Genomic DNA, 18,400 nt, shown 5'->3' with positions numbered 1-18,400 from the left:
ATGGAAGTAATCTGTATACGGTATTTTTTTCTACATCACCAGAACTTTTTTTTAATTTTATTATATGGCACATCAAAATAATTTTTTGAGGGGCGCCTGGGTGGCTCAGATGGTTAAGCATCTGCCTTCGGCTCAGGTCATGATCCCAGAGTCCTGGGATCGAGTCCCACATCGGGCTCCCTGCTCAGCGGGGAGCCTGCTTCTCCCTCTGCCTCTCTCTCTCTCTCTGTCTCTTATGAATAAATAAATAAAAATCTTTAAAAAAATAATAATTTTTTGAAAGGGTGAATAAACAAATCAGGTCATCACCTAAGAGGAAATTTCAAAATATACTCCATATTTAAAAAAAAAAAATAGTTCACCACTGAAGGTGGTCACTTTGTCCTGGGGCTACCAAGTTATAGGTTACAGAGGTTACAGGTTATATATCTTTTCTTCTGCTTATATATAAGGAATAAGAGATATAAACAATTCATAAAAAAAGCTGAAGATGAAATTTTAAAACAAAAAAAAATGAGTTTTTCCATGAATATCTAAAAAAATGTTAGTGTGCCTGATAAAATGATAAGTCTGATAAAATGATAAGCTGGTATAATATTCAGTCTTTATGTCCAGGGGAGCAAATGAGGGCAGTGGAATGTAATCACATCAGAAAGTATTGTAATTTGTTCTTCAATTATTTTAAAGGATAATAAGAATCACCTTATAAATTGCAAAAAAAGCCCTGTAAAAGGGCTCTATTTAAAACTTTATTACTTAAGATTGATCATTTATCACCTAATCAAAAGTGGATAGCAACAACCCAGGAGGGATAGAACTAATTATAATATTTTATAAACATCTTATGAGGAAGCAACTTGATCAACAAAATTAAATCTACTTGTAAAAGGAAACTGATAAACCAGGTTATCAGTATTATGTCATTTTGTTCAGTTACATAAATTCTTCCCTGATTGACAAAATTCTCATGCCAAAAGGTACAGTACATTATTACTATTTTATTTTATATTTTACTTACCTATAGAATTATAACACAGCCCTTGGCAAAACAATGAAAAAGGTGAAATTTCTCATTGGCCTATTCTTGCCTTCCATTTGAATGACTTTCTTATTTTGTGCTCACTATGTAAACAAATAGGCATAACTATTTTCCAGAAAGAACACTATTTACAAAAAGAAGTCACTGCCCAAGTTTGACTATCCTTGTTTTAGCATCTACATATAATTTATAAGAATTAAAAATAGAATTCGATCTGGTTGTTTTCTATTTTTTTTTTTAACTTTTGTAGACATTGTTATCATAAACATCCTTCTAGATGAACCTTTGCTTTCATGTAGTTATCAAGGGCAGGTATGGATTTAGAATTAAGATAGCTGGATCAAATTGTACATGGCTTTGGAAAATATAAAATATTGCTCTCCTTAAAGATAGATTTATACCATTATATATATATATATATATATTACTATATGTAGTATATATGTAAAGTGCTACCAGTATTCTGCACTCTATTATATACATGATAGAATGGAGAACACTGATGTGTGTGTGTGTGTGTGTGTGTGTGTGTGTTTACACATATATAATGGGGTGGAGAACACTGGTAGCACTTTACAACTTTGCAATATGTTATTTGGGTAGACATTTTCTTGTCATAAAGAAACAAAGAAGTTATTTTTTTGTTTTTTTATATTTTACCTGGATGGCAGGGATTTTTTTTTTTTTTTGAAGGTTTCAAATGTACTTTATTTCTTCAATAATGCCATATTTTAATGGGTGCACAGTGCTTTTACTTGGAATCAATTATGAGCTGGTTTTGAAACATCTCAGCTGGGATGATTGATTGGTGATCTCTCCATTCCTTTGGGGTGACTCTGCCAAGTGGGAACAGATTCCATTCTATTCCAATTTGTGTTCCCACCTTGCCCATACAGCAACACAGAAAGTGACTCCACTAGCTAATACAGTGTTACCATATTTGTCATGACAATCAGGTGTTCATTTCTGGTGTCTCTGTCTTGCCATTGTTTGCTGAATGCTTTGAACTCAGAGACAACTTAGAGCATTTTTGGCCATGGGAAACATCGTGAAGCTGAAGTTGTCTTGTTTTTGCACTAATGGATAGATAAATCAGAAAAGTGAGAAAAAAAGTAACCCAGTATGTTTCTACATCTAAAGAGAAGCTGAAATTCCTAGTATCTGTGTACTTATTTGACTTTACATACGGATTACTCTATGTATGCATTATCCCATAAGACCTTTAAGTGTTTATGGAACTGTTATACGTAAGGTCTCATTTTATGTACTACACTTTCAGTAGGGGATTCCACACTCCCCACTATAATATTGTTAGTTACTGGAATAAATTAACCAAACCATTCAGTCTTGTCATTATCTGGTGATTTCTGCTTTTCTGTAACACTAGCCTGAATGTCCTGCCCTGAATTAGAAGCTACCGGATATTCTAGAAGAAAAATCAAGAGATCTCATTTTAAATATTTTGTTTTCTGATAAACCTATAATGAAGGTCCTTTTTCTTTTTTTCTTAATCTGCAACCCTTAATTTTGCAGGTTTCAGTTGAACTTTTATAATGGGCTCAGCCTAGAAAAACCACTGCTGTCCTTTGATAAAGGGCATTGGGTTAAATTTTCTTAGCTTTGACTACAACACACTTATTTGCAAGCAGTGTCAATGCCAGAGTTTATAAAGATTCTGTTGAAATATTATATATAGATGACCTTGTTTGCAAAACTACACAGAATGGTTGCCTGATGTTTTATAGTTACTTTGTTTTCATGTGGATATAGTTCCCTGCATGGGGATATGAATCATCTGTCCTTCAAACCAGGGTATAATTACATAAACTGGGTGTATAAAACCGATGGTAGAAGCGTTATAGTTAAAGATAAATTTTAAAAAGATAAATTGCATTTAATTATCTTAAGGCACCTGTTAAGGAAGACAAAAAGTTTGCATTTTACATATGGAAATACTGTCTGTAAAGTTCTCCCCCAAATTTAAACCTGTATTTGTTCCATGCCTTGGAGATTATCTGTCCTATAAAATATCTATAACATAGAATCTATATAAATAAAAAATGGCAAATAGAATATGCTAACTAGAACCGCTCAAGTTTAAATAAATATTCTCCCACTGAAACTGAATCATTCTTATAATAATGATAATGATGAGAATTTGCCTGGAAAATATATATTAATAAAGCAAACAGTTTAAATAATAATGTCAATTTATGAACAAATATCGCTGATAGTTTTGGTTGCCCTCATGTTACATAAATATATAAGCTTAAATCTACAAATATGGAAAATGTAAAAGGAAATTGACTCTAACCCCAATTCAGTTAATGACATTAGCATAAAACTCATGCAGACCTTTCTTTAAAAAGATAAATCTTTAAAATTTACCTGTTTTTAAAAGGGGGTTTTGAGGGGCACCGGGGTGGCTCAGTCGGTTAAGCGTCTGCCTTTGGCTCAAGTCGTAATCCCAGGGTCCTGGGATCAAGCCCCACACTGGGCTCCCTGCTCAGTGGGAAGCCTGCTTCTCTCTTTCCCTCTCCCAGCTCCCCCCACTTGTTCTCTCTCTCTCTCTAAAAAAATAAAAAAATAAAAATAAAAAAATAAATAAATAAATAAAATAATAATAATAATGTCTTAAAAAATGAAAAATGTGTTCTAATCCTAGAAGATGGCTTAACTTTGTTTCCTAATGTGATTAGTTGACCCTATGGGAACTAAATTAGCATTCTTGAAAGAGTGTTTGAGCAATTCTCTGATGTACTTTAATGAGCTTAATAGGTGTTCTTGGAAATTCATTCAACAAAATGTCCATCTTAGGAAGAACCTTTAAAGATCTCTAACCAGACTTGCAAGGAATCTAATGATCTTTAACCAGGATTTTTTTTTTTTTTTAATGCAGCCTAACAACTGATTATATAAAGTCTTTTTACTTCCACTATATCCCTGCCAAAAAGGGATCTTTGAATTAGTTTTTACAGGAAGCTTCTTCACTTGAAGCAAATTTGAAATAAAATTTTGATTCATGATCAAACTAAAGACTTGGTTATCTTTTATTATTATGTATTTCACTTTTATTGAAAATTAAGTATCTAAATATTTTGCTTGTATATGCTTTACAATATTATTTCCAAATTGTCATTTTTTTCCTAAACTTTATTTTATGGGTTTTCCTTTTATAACATTTTTATTTCTTTGATTTACAACAGTTAAAATTGCTAAAGTCATGCAGTCTCTGTTGTGCTTACAAAAAAAAAAATAACAACAAAATACTCTCTGTCATCTGAATTGATATGGACTATTTCTTAAAAAGTAGAGTGAATAAATTAACAAAACAAATAAAATACGACAACCTTTCTCCACACCTGTAGTTCATTAGTGGGTTAAAGGCTTCTTAGATAATAAAAATGACTACAAAGATAACATAATTAAACAAGGTAACAATTTCTTCTTACAAGATGGTATACACTACACTAAAAGTCACTCACCATCAGTATGACTAAAATAAAGTTTTTTTTTAAAAATTAAGACAGTGATCTTCAGAATCAGAATTTTTTTTTTTTAAGATTTTATTTATTTATTTGACAGAGAAGAGAGCACAAGCAGAGAGAGCGGCAGGCAAGGGAGAGGGAGAAACAAGATCCCCGCTGAGCAGGGAGTCGGATGTGGGACTCTATCCCAGGACCCTGGGATCATGACCTGAGCCGAAGGTAGATGCTTAACCAACTGAGCCACCCAGGCGTCCTCAAAATCAGAATCTTCGGACTCTCATTTGATCTTTGGGAGTAGAACATTAATTTCAAACCAACTTTAAAGAAAGTAAAAGAGTGGTGACAAAGAGAAAAAGAGAAAGAAAAAAAGAACTATTTTGAAGTGTTTATATACCATGCAAGATAAAAAAAAAAAAAAAAAAAACTGTACTGATACAGAATGATAAAAGTATCATAAAATACTAAAAATAAGGGTCTTCCAAATATAAATATTTTACCTTTTAAAAATGTACATCAGATGTAATTTATCATAATTTGATGCTTCTTAGAAAGAAGCCTTTTATGATTATGTGGCATTGTGCAAGAAATTTGATTATCTGATATAGCAGTATTATAGGTAGGGTTACATACTTCTATAAAAAATAAATAAATCTTCCAAAACACCTGGGTGGCTTAGTCGGCTAAGCATCCTCCTTCAGCTTTGGTCATGATCTCAGGGTCCTGGCCCCACGTGGGGCTCCCTGCTCAACAGGGAACCTGCTTCTCCCTCTCCCTCTGCCCCTCCCCTGCTCATGTGTGCTCTCTCAAATAAAAAAATAATAATAATAAATAAATAAATATAAATAAATAAATAATTCTACCATGTTGCTCAAAGATTGAGAACTGTTTCCTTTCCTCATATGTCTAACAGTGCTTTCTTCTTTCATGCCCTTTGCTCTCTTCTCTCTCTCTCCTTCCATACTTTTTCAATTTCTCCCTACATTTATCTTTTCTTGCCTTTGCCAAAGACATACTTTATTTTAGGAAGAGCATTTAAAGACCTTTACCAGATTTGCAAGGAATTTGATTATTTGTAAACTTTTTTTTTTTTTTTTTTGGTGGTGGTGATGGGAGGAGGGGGCCCAGCTCAACAGTTGATTGAAATATCTTTATTTTTTTAAGATTTTATTTATTTATTTTCGAGAGAGAGAGAGAGAGAGCAAGCATGAGTGGGAGGGAGGAGGCAGAGGGAAAGGGAGAAGCAGACTCTCCACTGAGCAGGGAACCTGGATTCAATCCCAGGACCCTGGGATCATAACCTGAGCCAAAGGTAGATGCTTAACCTACTGAGCCACTCAGGCTTCCCTGAAATGTCTTTCTTATCAATTTTTTTCCTCTCTTTTTCATCATGCCTCTTCCTTTTCTTTTTCCTTCTCTCACTTTCAAATCCCTTATGAAATTGTGTTATTTTTTTCTTATAACCACTACAATTTTGTTCTATTCTCTGAGCTCAAAGGTATGAAGTTTGGAATTTGGAATTTCTGATATTAAGTTATCCTTTACATGATCACTTCATTTATTTTGTTTATGTAGAAAAGCTATTAATTTTCATAGTGTTTTATGTTTCCATCCATTATGTAAATCTCTTTCATTAGCTATGTTGTACTTCAATATATTGTCTTACAATTTTTTTTTAGTAATGGTAAGATCTACAAATAAAATAATGACTGCTTCTTAAAAGTTATTTGTGTAAGTTCCCTGTGTGCTTTCATCATCTAGACCTTGCATATGAATGCTAAGTAACAATATAGTAGCAGGCATTCTTGAATTTTTTGAGAAATTAATGATAAAGACACCTTTTACCCGCTCTTAGCATTTCAAAAAAAGAAAAAAAAATCTGCTTTTCCCAGAAGTTTGTCGTTTGGCCTCCATTTAGAAGAAGAAGGGGTCAAGTGAGCGCTTTAGAACAAGACTGCCACATCCATAGTCTTTGTCTCATATTTAGGTGTTAAGAAAAGACTAGAAAGTCCATCCAATGCTCCAGCCCCAAACTCAAAACTTTCTATCACCATCTGCCTTGAAGACCAATAATAGGAATCTGATGCTTCTTACCTGCTTCTTCATTCACCCAAAAATGAGCTTTCTTCATTTACTCCATTCTAATCACCATACACATAGCAAAGTCCCTTTCCCAACCCTTCTCCTTTCCCCACTTACGAAAATTTTTCTTTCAGTCTTGGAAACCCATGATTACTCCCCAGACTAATAATCAAATGAGACAACTTCTTTCTTAACCTTTATACTCTGAATAAAATCTCTCTTTTGCTGGGGTCATTTTATACCATGTAGGTCTTATGGGGTAGATATATTCCATATTCCTCATATTCACCAGAACTAAAGGTAGATAAGTACTCTACGTTTCACAAAATGATTACCTGGGAGACTTTAAAAATAATGATGCTCAGGAAATGCCCAGACTAAATTCATCAGGATTGTTAGGGATGAGAAGTAAACACCAGCATTTATTAAGCTCTATGAGTGATTCCACTGTGTAGATATATTTGAAAATTGCTATCTAGCTTCTTACTGCCATTAGAAATTTATTATCACTCCCCTATCTCTAAAAGTCCTCACTCTTATTTTAGTTTCATAAATTTAGACTGCTACTTGTCTTTCTATTCAAATCAACTCCTGACCACCAGGACATTTTTCTTCATTTCTCATAAGGTTTCATCTCCTGGATCACTATAACTGTCTATAGCCCTATTATTTCTTTATACTCATTAATTTCAATATCTATGATGATGACTGTAATAAGGCTTCGTCTTCCTCTTTACTTGAATTTCTCTTCTTTAAAGTTCTTGTCTTTCACTCCACTTCAGTTACCCATTTACATGGTCATTTCTAGCTTTTCATTAGCAATAATAAAAATTCCTCCATAATTTTAATTTTAAATACTGCGTTTTTCAACTCCATGCTTTGGTCTTCCCAGTGCTCTTTCTGTGGTATCCCAAACTGAATGGTTTAGTTTTTCCTAAATGATCTCTATTGATCCTAAATTTTATTGTACACCTCAATTACTTCATCAGCAGGGAATACATGAAGATAGAGAAAAGAAATGAGTCCAATACACGAGTCTTGGGTCACTCTAACATTTACAGTAAGGGAGTTGAAGAGATACTAACCAAAATAGAAAGAGACAAAGGTGGAGAAGGGGCGGGGGAGAGATTGAGAGAATGAACATCCAGTGAAAAGCCCAAGGTAAGTCAAGTAAGGAAAATATATGATGGATGAGAAAGTGATTACTCCATCAATAGCTGCTGATAGGTAAGCAAGGTGAAGCTTAGAACTAAACATTGGGTTTGGCAATGTGAGAGTAAATGTCTGTGAAAAATGCTTATGTAAACCTGTGATTGGAATGAATCTATTAATGAATATGGGGGAAGAATTTGGAGACAGTGAATATAGATAACTCACTTGAGATTGTCTGAAGATCTTTTTATGTTGATGAGAATGACATGTCGGGGAGCAAGAATTCCTATCTCCCCAAAGGTCCTTCTGGATGGACTAAGGATCAAACTGACGTGAGACAGATTAACAGAAGTAAATCAAATTTAATAGGCATGCATATGGGGAATCCATACAGACATGGAAACTACAAAAATAGTCAAGCAAAATGAGGTGTGTATGTCATTCTGAACTAAGGAGAAGGTGGTAGGGGTTTGGGATTTCAGAGGAAAGGAAGACACTTCACTGGGAGATGAGAAGAGCAGGTATTTGGTTTAATTACATTAAACATAAAAACATTTAATTATGTTTGCCCTGCCATACAGATGGGTCACTCAGATAAAATTTATCTCTGTTAATAACATCTGTTAATAACTTTGTTATTAACCCTTATTCTGGGAAAGACCCCCTCTCCCCATTTAGATTCTTCTGTGTGGTTTAGGGAAGAACAAAAGTTCCTCTTGAGCTTGCAGGTCCTCGAGTGCCTTCAGCTCAAAATATTCCACATGCCAAAGTGGCACATTCTGGGAAAAGGGGTTGCTGTCTTGAACCCCTTCACTTGGTAGGAGGGGGAATTGCTGGAACAATATCTTTTATTAAGTAAGAGATAAAGAGATTTGCTGATGACCTTAGAGGACACTGGATAATTAGTGACAGTCTCTATCTTATTACATTTTATACCAAATGCATTATCTCTCTTTCTAACTAATTCCTCCTAAATCCCTCCAATAGCTCATAGGGATGTACTTGGAGACATCTCTGAGTCCTCTTTTCCTCACCTTCCAAGTATAATTCATCTACAAGTCATATTAACTCCAATTAAAAATATATTGAGAATAAAACTATTTCTCTCCACCTGCACCGCTATTATCCTGATCCAGGATATCTCCAACTCTAGCCTGGATTGTGAGGGTATTTTAACTAGTCTTTCTGCTTTCCCATATAAATCCTAGTCTCAGCAGAGCAGCCAATGATTCAGTTTAACTATGGGTTACATAATCTTACTTCTCTGCTCAGAACATTCCAATGTTTTTTTCTGTCAGCAGAAAAGCCGGAAGCCTTTACACTGAACTCTTATTTTATAATCTGTCCACAATCCATTTTCTGTGTGTGCTTACTCACCTCCAGTCACACTGACTTTCTTGATGTTTTTTGAATTCACTAGGCAGATTTATACCTGCTTCAGGGTCTTTCTCATATTTTTCTCCTTGTCTAGAAAACCCTTGATGAAACAGTTCAATCTATCATTTTCTTCAAGTCTTTGCCAGAATGTCCCATCCTCAGAAGCCTTTTTGGACTGCCCAACTTAAAATGGTATGCTATACCACTCATGCCCTTCTATCCTTTACCTTTCTTAATGACAACTATCTCCTTCTAACATAATACTTACTTTAAAAAATTTATTTTCTGTTTTCTATCTGCCTCATACCCGCTAAGATGTAAGCCCTATTAGGACATAAATTCTATCAGATTACTTTTTTTCACCGCTATAACTTAAGGCTTTGGGTGCAATGCCTGTGTCATATCTTTATAAAGCTAGTTGCTGTAATAAAAATCGTGTCACATGAAAATCAGTGTGAAACGGGAAATAACAGTGTCAGTGTCTAATTGGATTCCTGGGTTTGCCAAGCAGGTGCTAAGTATTTAGGGCATAAATATTTATTAAGATGCATGGGCATAACAACATACTACATGAAACTATTAGATATTTATTTTTGGAGTAGGTATTCCACACACACAAAAATTACCATGACACTAAGAAGTCTCTGGGCTATAAGAGCTCTGAAACTTTTATGTTCTATTCTCTTAAACCAGAGAATTAATTGTTAATCAGCCTGGTCAGCCATTGGTTTGGAAGAATTTCTAATTACCTGATCCTGATAGAAATCCCACATTCCTGCTTCTGGCATGTTGTTTTATGTCTCCAATGAACCTTACACTCTAGGTGCTGTCAGTGCATGAGAAAGATTGGAGAGCTGGGACTTCATCAAGTCAGAGAAAAGGTTGTACAAACGCATTTATTCTCTGCTAATAACTGTTTGTATAATAAATATCAAAGCTTCCTGAAGGTGACACATGTCCAAATTAGCTTAAATAAGTGTACAGCATCTGATTGAAATCTAATCATCTTAGGAAAACAACTAAAATACTCCTTCTATAAGTAGCAAGCTATCTAAAAAAAAAAATCATAGAATATTACACTTTCTATATCTAGCAATTATAGGAATGGAAGCTTTATGAACTTAGTAGCTGGCATCAGAATTCCTTGTAGAAATGGAAAATCTCTATTGGAATACTTTGAGAGCTTAGATTGTTGTGAGCAGTCCAGCTCATAAATTAATGATTTTGTATATGGAAATACAAGAATACAGGAGGAGAAAAGGAGAAAAAAAAGAGAAAAGGGAAACAGATGAGTATATGAAATGGGACAAAGGACAAAAATTGTATGTGCATTTGAGAAAAAAAAATATAGGTGAAGTGGTCAATGGATGTTCATGGGGTGGAAAATCTACTGTATCTTAAGAATCATAATGCCTATGGGGCGACTTGGTGGTTCAGTCGTTAAGCGTCTGAGTTCTGCTCAGGTCAGGATTCCAGGGTCCTAGGATCGGCCCGCATAGGGCTCTCCACTCAGCGGGAAGCCTGCTTCTCCCTCTCCCACTCCCCCTGCTTGTGTTCCTGCTCTTGCTGTCTTAATAAATAAATAAATAAATAAATAAATAAATAAATAAATAAATAAAATCTAAAAAAAAAAGAATCATAATGCCTAAAGTATTTACGTGGATATGATCTACAATACTTCCATATGTTTACAAATATTGAATCAATTCTACTTTATTCACAAATGTTCTAAAATTTTTGGATTCATTTTCTTCTCTTTATTTCTTTATAGTTAATGTAGATACCGAGTAAAGAAAAGCTTTTTCTTCTGTGTACACCAGATGCTGACATGAGTCCAAATAGGGAAGGGACAATAATTATCATTGGTAGTTTTAAATTCAAGGAAATATTAACTAGTTGAATTTCTCTAGATTGGAAATGGCTGAAAAGATATAAATAAAATCAGGATTATACAATTTTCACAGTTTGTAATTATAAATATTTCATATGATATTTGATCAATCCTATTTCCTTAATAAACACTAATTCCCGTGAAAAATTTCTGTGTGTCTGTTTGGCTCATCATTTTAACATTGGCAACTCTCACTCTGTCTGCAACATTGAAAGAATTAAATTAAATTAATATTGAATGGTGTTAATAATTTTTGTGGAGTTGTCAAGCCCTCAGCTTGACACTTGATACTATTTATAGACTTGTTATAGTACAACAGATGAATATAATGTATGCCAATTTCTCATATTTAAAATACAGTAAGAGCTCTTGATAGTCATGGGCTATGATTTATTAATCACTATATCTCTAACATTTAATTCAGGACCTGACATTAGTGGGCTCTTTATCAACATTAGTTTATTGAAATGAACTGAAGGAAAAAAAGTATGTGATCATTCCCACCCACTGGCCTCTGACTTCTGTCCTATTTCACATAGTTTATGAGATACTCATTCTTCTCTAATTATAATGGTCCCATTCGCTTTAATCCATAAGAGAACGTTCCCTAAATTTTAAATGGACTATTTGTCATGCAATATAGTTTAAACATTAATCCATGTATCAGAGTAGTAATTTTGTCATGTGGTGAAAAACACTCATTTTTGAACATGAACAAATTTTATCATTAATAGTTAACTGATTATTTTTTTCTAACTCAGTTTTGATTGTCAGAAATGGAGAAAGATATTTTGTGTTGCAAATTTATAGCATTAAGTAACAAGCATTATCCTATCATGAATAGGATAAGATAGGATGAATGAATAAGATAATGAATAGGATAATGCTAAACTCTAAAAATTCTTCTTAATTGTTAATAATATTTCTCTCTAGATCTGCCCATGACCATTTTAAACCCCTAAATGAATTATTTCCTAAAAAAGGAAACAAAACAAATGCAGGTTTTCAATCAAAACAGTGTGTGTCAAATTAGTTATTTTAAGATCTTCCTTTCTGACCTGTAATGTTTAATTTTTCTCATATATAAAATTCCAATGAAAATCAATAAGATGACTTCTATATATTTTTCTAAGATAGATGCTTATGCAAGTGTTATATATAAAAATCTTTAGGGGGTCACTTTTCAAGTATAGACACTTTACAATTTGAGCAAAAATGACGATATCACAATAAATTTAGATAGCAAATGTGAAAAACAGAAACTAACTTTTTGTATTCCTCAGCTTTAAAATCACAAAATATTTTTAAATAAATTAATAAACCAGTTGACAAATCTTTTTTTTTCTTTTTCTAGAATTATGAAGTGTTGAAAGATTAGATTTTTGTTTTTAGTTATGGATACACTTTCTAATTTCAACACTGACTATGTTTATAACAGCTTAAATTACATTAGGAAACTTTTTATATAAAGGACCATATAATAAGTACTTTAGGCTTTATAGACCTTACGGTCTCTGTTGTAACCACTGAACTCTGCCATTATAACAGGAAATCAGCCCTATACAATGATGAGCAAGTGGGTGCACCCAGGCAATAAAACTGCTTACAGAAACAGGTGATAGGCGGGGTTTAGCCCACAAGCTGTAGTTTGCCAACCCCTCACTAGGTGGATACCAAAGAACAGTGTTCACTGTAAAAATTTAACCTGAGCCTGCTGTGCCACTTTTGGGGCAAGAAAAACACTTATAAAATCAAAATAGCAATTTAATGTAGTTATGTGAACAACTACTGTTTTTAAATTGACCTCCCATACTATTAGGATGAATTAACTTTTTTGGGAAGCGTGTTTCTCAAAGATGTTTAGTGTTAACTCAGCACCACTGAAGATCTTTGAAGGGATGTTGCACCATCGTGATCATTCTTTTGGTCTTTATTTGCATAACATTTGCCCTTAATCTTACAGAGGGTAGATTTTCAAACACTGTGCAATAAGGATTATGATCTTCAGAAAAGATTTTTTAAATCCCTTACAATAAAATTTCACTGAAGAAAATCTATTCCATCAGATAAACAACTTGGGCATAAAAGAAAAAAAATGAAAAGGGAAATGGAGCAATTATCTGTGACCTTAGTCTGTACTGTTCTAGTTCAGAAAAATAGTCTCTGAAATTCTTAGAAACTTGCTTAGTAATAAAATATGCTTTATGAATATTATGAAGCCCTATTAAACTTTCATTTGTTAAAATGCCATCTAATTGCAATAAGTATTTATTTTTGGCAAAATCAACTCTATCTCCAACCATACAAAGGGTAGACAGTCCCCATAAGCCTGCACATTTCCACTGGAACATGACTATTCTAATTTACATGTTAGAAATTAACTAAGAGAGAAGAGTTTAATGTTGATTCTGCTATTAACGTGCATTTATATTATAATATTATATAATTATAGTTATAATATTAATACATGGTTTTGAAATTTTAAAGACAAAAATGTTAATACATTTTCTATGAGACAGGTCAAATAAATGTTAACTCCATTTCTCATTGATATCATATTACTAATCCTATTCTTTTATACCACACTGACTTGTTTATTATGCTAATGATTAGGAAAACAAAACAGATAAAAGAAAATACTCTTAATTTTTCATTTTTTAATAATCATTATATAATACATGACAAAGCTTCTAGTTCATCAGCATAATGAACCTAGGGATGATCCTGTGTGGAAAGATTCACTTATCCTGTGAAGCTTTAAATGAAAAAAGAACAGTCCTTGGCATTTAATCAAAATAATGAGTAACAAAGAGTAACCATTATACAAAGATACTTCAACCAATCCAGAAACAGCTATCTCATGACATCATTTCCATTTCAAGAGACAAAAATAGTATTTTCATGGTCATTTTATTAACACATGTTATTTCTAAGACCATGGAACCAATAAAACAGTATGAAAAGTTAACGATGTTGGACAAGTATTATAATTTAATGGGTATATTCACAAATCTCCATCCATTTAGCAGTCAACTCATTTATTGAAGCCATCACCATTTCATGTGCATTTTGATATATTAACTAAATTTCAATATTAATTCAGTGCTAGCATGTCCACTTCTTTAAGATTCTTTCTTTCTTTCTTTCTTTTTTTTTTTATCCCCCCCTTTCAGGGCAGGCTGTCATAGCAGTTTTGGCCTCCGTGTAAAGTGGGCCCTTTCTTTTGTTAAGCTTCCAAGCACCCATCTCACTGAGCCCTTGTTAAGAAATTAAACCTTTGGGGGGCGCCTGGGTGGCTCAGTTGGTTAAGCGACTGCCTTCTGCTCAGGTCATGATCCTGGAGTCGCGGGATCGAGTCCCGCATCGGGCTCCCTGCTCGGCGGGGAGTCTGCTTCTCCCTCTGACCCTCCTCCCTCTCATGCTCTCTGTCTCTCATTCTCTCTCTCACAAAAAAAAAAAAAAAAAAAAAAAAGAAATTAAACCTTTGGGATCTTGGACTTGAGCTCCCTGGGCTTGAGGCAGGAGGAAAAAAAAAAAAAAAGAAATTAAATCTTATGGTATAAGACAGGGCCTCGAATACAGAACTGTAAGCTTGGAGGGTCTATGACAATCTGGGGATTCAATTTTCTTAAAAAAAAGAAAGAAAGAAAGAAACTTCTCTCTATGTGCCCCAACCCCAAATTTCAGAATCCCGATATTTCCCTACAGTGGCCCTGATTTTGATATCAGAACATTCTCTAGCCTGGCAATTCAGACCTTTTTGACATTCTGCCACTCTTAACGATTAGGCCGTGTGTCTGGCTTTCAGCTGGTTTGGCCCTCCAACTACAGAAGAGTGTCACTTCAATGCTGTCCCAGAAGTTCTATTAAGTAAGGGACAGGCAGGACTAGGTAGGGAGAGGTAGGTAGGGGGCTATGTGACCAGACTCATGTAGAGGGCTACGTGATCAGGCTCACCAAAAATCCCAGAAATGCTGAGGTGTAAGGACACCAGAGGTAAGGGAGCATAACCAGAACACCTCTTTTGTTTTAAACATCAGAGATGAGATATTGGTGAAGCAATCATGGTGCTCTTAGTGGTGACATCAAGAAGATTTAAGTTCCCTAGTCGGTTTTCTATAAAAGACCGGCCATAAAAGCCCTCAGCAGCAACTCATTCCCAACCCCTCTCACTCTAGAGAGCTTTCGTTCTGTTCTCACCTTCACTTAATAAACTATCACTTCACCCTTTTGTGTCTGCGAGATTCGTTCTTCCATTTTGCGAGACAGGAACCCTGCAACCCTGTAACACTATGGCATCTTATACTTTGTTTTAATTTGCTGCTTAAATGATCTAAGGCTGTCATTTTTATCTAAGTGCATCAGTCACCTATTACAAGCCACCAGATTCCACATCCCTTGTGTTTGCTACTTTCTCCATACCTCTCAAAGACGGGGATAATGCACAAGTTAGAATATGTCTTTACACCTATATTCCATCACAAGTCTCCCCAGGTGAAAACTTCACTGCTACAAACAACAATACTGTCAATCCTATCCTACATACTACCTGTGACATGGTCTTCTTTGCAACGCAACTGGAGAATGACCACTTCCAGATCAATACCATCCTTAGAGCTTGATTCCGAGGACTGTGTCATATCAAGTGTCTCAGATTGGATTCCTTAGCAGTAGAGTTTTGGGGATTTATGTGAAAGTTTTTTATTGAAGAGGGCACTCTGGGGAAAGGGAAATGATGGACACAGAATACAGAGGCAAAACTAATTAAGATTGTCTTGTCTGGAGAGTAGCATCCTTCTGGTCGCACAGGGTGTCTCAACATAGGTTTTATACATTTTGAGACAAAGGAGGGACACCTCTATCAATCAGTTATTGGGTATTGGCTGTCTAGGCAAGACATAGGGTGTTTAACTTCTCAGGGTAGGTTATCCCAGACTGAGAGTGATTTTTCTAGAGAAGAGGCATCTGTAAGCCCTATCAGCCAACATTTACAACATCTGGAAATGGGGATACAAACCCAGGGAAGTTGGTCACTTAACATTTCCCCAAAGCCTTTATCTCTGAAAACTTCTGGCTTTTGGATCCAGGACCAGAAAATCACCTCAGTTTTCTCAAAAAGCAGCTGGAAGAAAGAATATCTCCAGTAAAATTTTCTGTAATTCAGAATGGATTTCAAAGATGTCAGTCCAGAAAGGACAGAAAAGTAGTAACATAGAGTTGAAGATGAAAATACTTATAAAACTACTTTAAAATATACTATAAACTCTTATTAAGTATGCAGAATTTTACACCATACATTGTTTCCAATATGCCCCTTTATTAATTTACATATTGTGAACATTACCATAGACATATAGTGACTGCCAATTGTGTACCATTTGCTGTACAAATCACCAGGACAAAAGCAATAAACAACATGCCTATGTTTCTGTAGTTTACAACACAGAAGGCTTATATTTAAAGATGTAGATTCCAACTGTCAATGGACTATAGTATTAACTTTAACTATATTCCACTGGAGAAAATTTGGAGGGAGAGAAAGAAGCCCAAAGGAGGGAGGGGTTAGTTTTACTAGGAAAATAAAGTAATTCATTAAAAATGACACATAATCTTAAATGTATGTTGAAAAATAAGACCTTGATATTTAAACAAGTCAAATTATTTTGGGAAAATAAAGGAAACCTTTCTAGGAAAAGATATCTTTGTAAAGAAGGACATGCAGCCAAAGAAATAATAATAGCCTTTATCTTTTAATTAACCTGAAAAAGTTTTCTCATGGTGCTTCTATTCTTACTCTACATATTTCTTCATTCATTCATTCATTTGCCAATACTGATATGCAAAGGTCATTTTAGTATGCTTATATTCTAATGAGGTTGGGATTTGACAGAGAGCTTATTTTATTTTTACTTTATTTTTTTTAAGATTTTATTTATTTATTTGAGAGAGAGAGAGAGCACAAGCAGAGGGGAGCGGCAAGCAGAAGGAAAGGGAGAAGGAGAAGCAGATTACCTGTCAAGCAGAAAGCCGGATGTGGGGCTCGATCCCAGGACCCCGAGATCATGACCTGAGCCGAAGGCAGACACTTAACTGACTGAGCCACCCAGGTGCCCCTACAGAGAAGTTATTTTAAATTAATCAGTATTTTAAACCAATTTTTATATGTTATACCCGTTTTTATATGGTAAAAATGATGCTATAACTCTCTGAGTGTTAATTCTCAGTATGCTAAGCAAATCTAGTTGGCCTTTCTCAACACTCAGTCCAGAGCAGTAGCTTGGAAAATTATTTCTAAACCTGCTTTGTATTGAAAGGTTAACAAGTTTACAGGGGAGCACATTTTCTTGTTGGCCACAGAAAAGCCACTCAAATCTCATGGAGTTTGGACTCTGATATTAATCATTCTTATGTTACAAGTTAATTCCCAAAACCGGTTTCAGTTTAAGATAAAACATGATGTTCTTTCTCATTTTGCCCTTCCTGATCTTACCATACCATTATCTGTGTCTTAAGAAAATTTGTTTGCAACAGACACTGTTTCAGAGCTTTCATAAGAGGAAAATTAATGTTTATGTGTGAACAGTCATCAGGTAACTAAAAATGAGCATAATTTATTAAATTACTATTATTTGCAACATAGTTTGACAGGTTCTTTTAATACGCGATTTCCAAATTCTGTATAAACCTGCTAGGAAGGAAACAAACTGGCCCTGGGTATGTCACCATATTCTTTCCCACTTTATGATTCCTATATAGGTTATTTAAATTATGTTTGTGACAAATTTAGTCACAGTTGATAAATCACATTGATAATTCAAAAATAAAAATAGTTTAAATAATCATACAATAAAGTTGACTAGACAAATATTTCTACTCTGGTTATTCTTGTCAGAGACCTAAAATTTTTCTTCAAATTTTCTAAAACTACTTTGGTTTAAATGCTGTATTTTAAATTACCATTTCTTGTCTTCTGAAGACAGGCACAAAATGTTATATATTGTGTGAATCCTTTTATATCATGTACCCAGAATAGGCAGATCCATAAACACTGAAAGATTAGTGGTCACCAGAGGATGGGGGAGGTGGGGATGGGAGTAATTACTTATTGCACAGAATATTTTTCTGGGGTGATGAAAAAGTTTGAAACTAGAGAAAGGTGGTGGTTGCCCACTATTGTGAATGGACTAATACCACTGAATTGTCCACTTTGTAACATTTAATTTTATGAGAATTTCACTTCAATAAAAAAAAAAAAAGAAAAAAAAATATATGGAAGCTTTTCACCTACATTTTAAAAATTACCCAATTTAATTAAAGCTAGATATTTTAAAGGTTATTTTTCTTCACTTTTATTTTTTTATTTTCAATATTAAT

The 18,400-nt window shown here is 34.2% G+C and overlaps 1 pseudogene; it reads right to left on the bottom strand.

The window, feature by feature from the left end:
• Nucleotides 1–1,790: 1,790 nt before the first annotated feature.
• Nucleotides 1,791–2,086, bottom strand: LOC118022530 (annotated as a pseudogene).
• Nucleotides 2,087–18,400: the final 16,314 nt, after the last annotated feature.

The sequence above is a fragment of the Mirounga leonina genome, unplaced genomic scaffold, assembly GCF_011800145.1.
Source record: "Mirounga leonina isolate KUSES-001 unplaced genomic scaffold, KU_Mleo_1.0 Mir_176, whole genome shotgun sequence".
Lineage (NCBI taxonomy): Eukaryota > Metazoa > Chordata > Mammalia > Carnivora > Phocidae > Mirounga > Mirounga leonina.
Note: the sequence above shows the minus strand (reverse complement) of the source record. Positions and strands in the feature narration are given on the sequence as shown.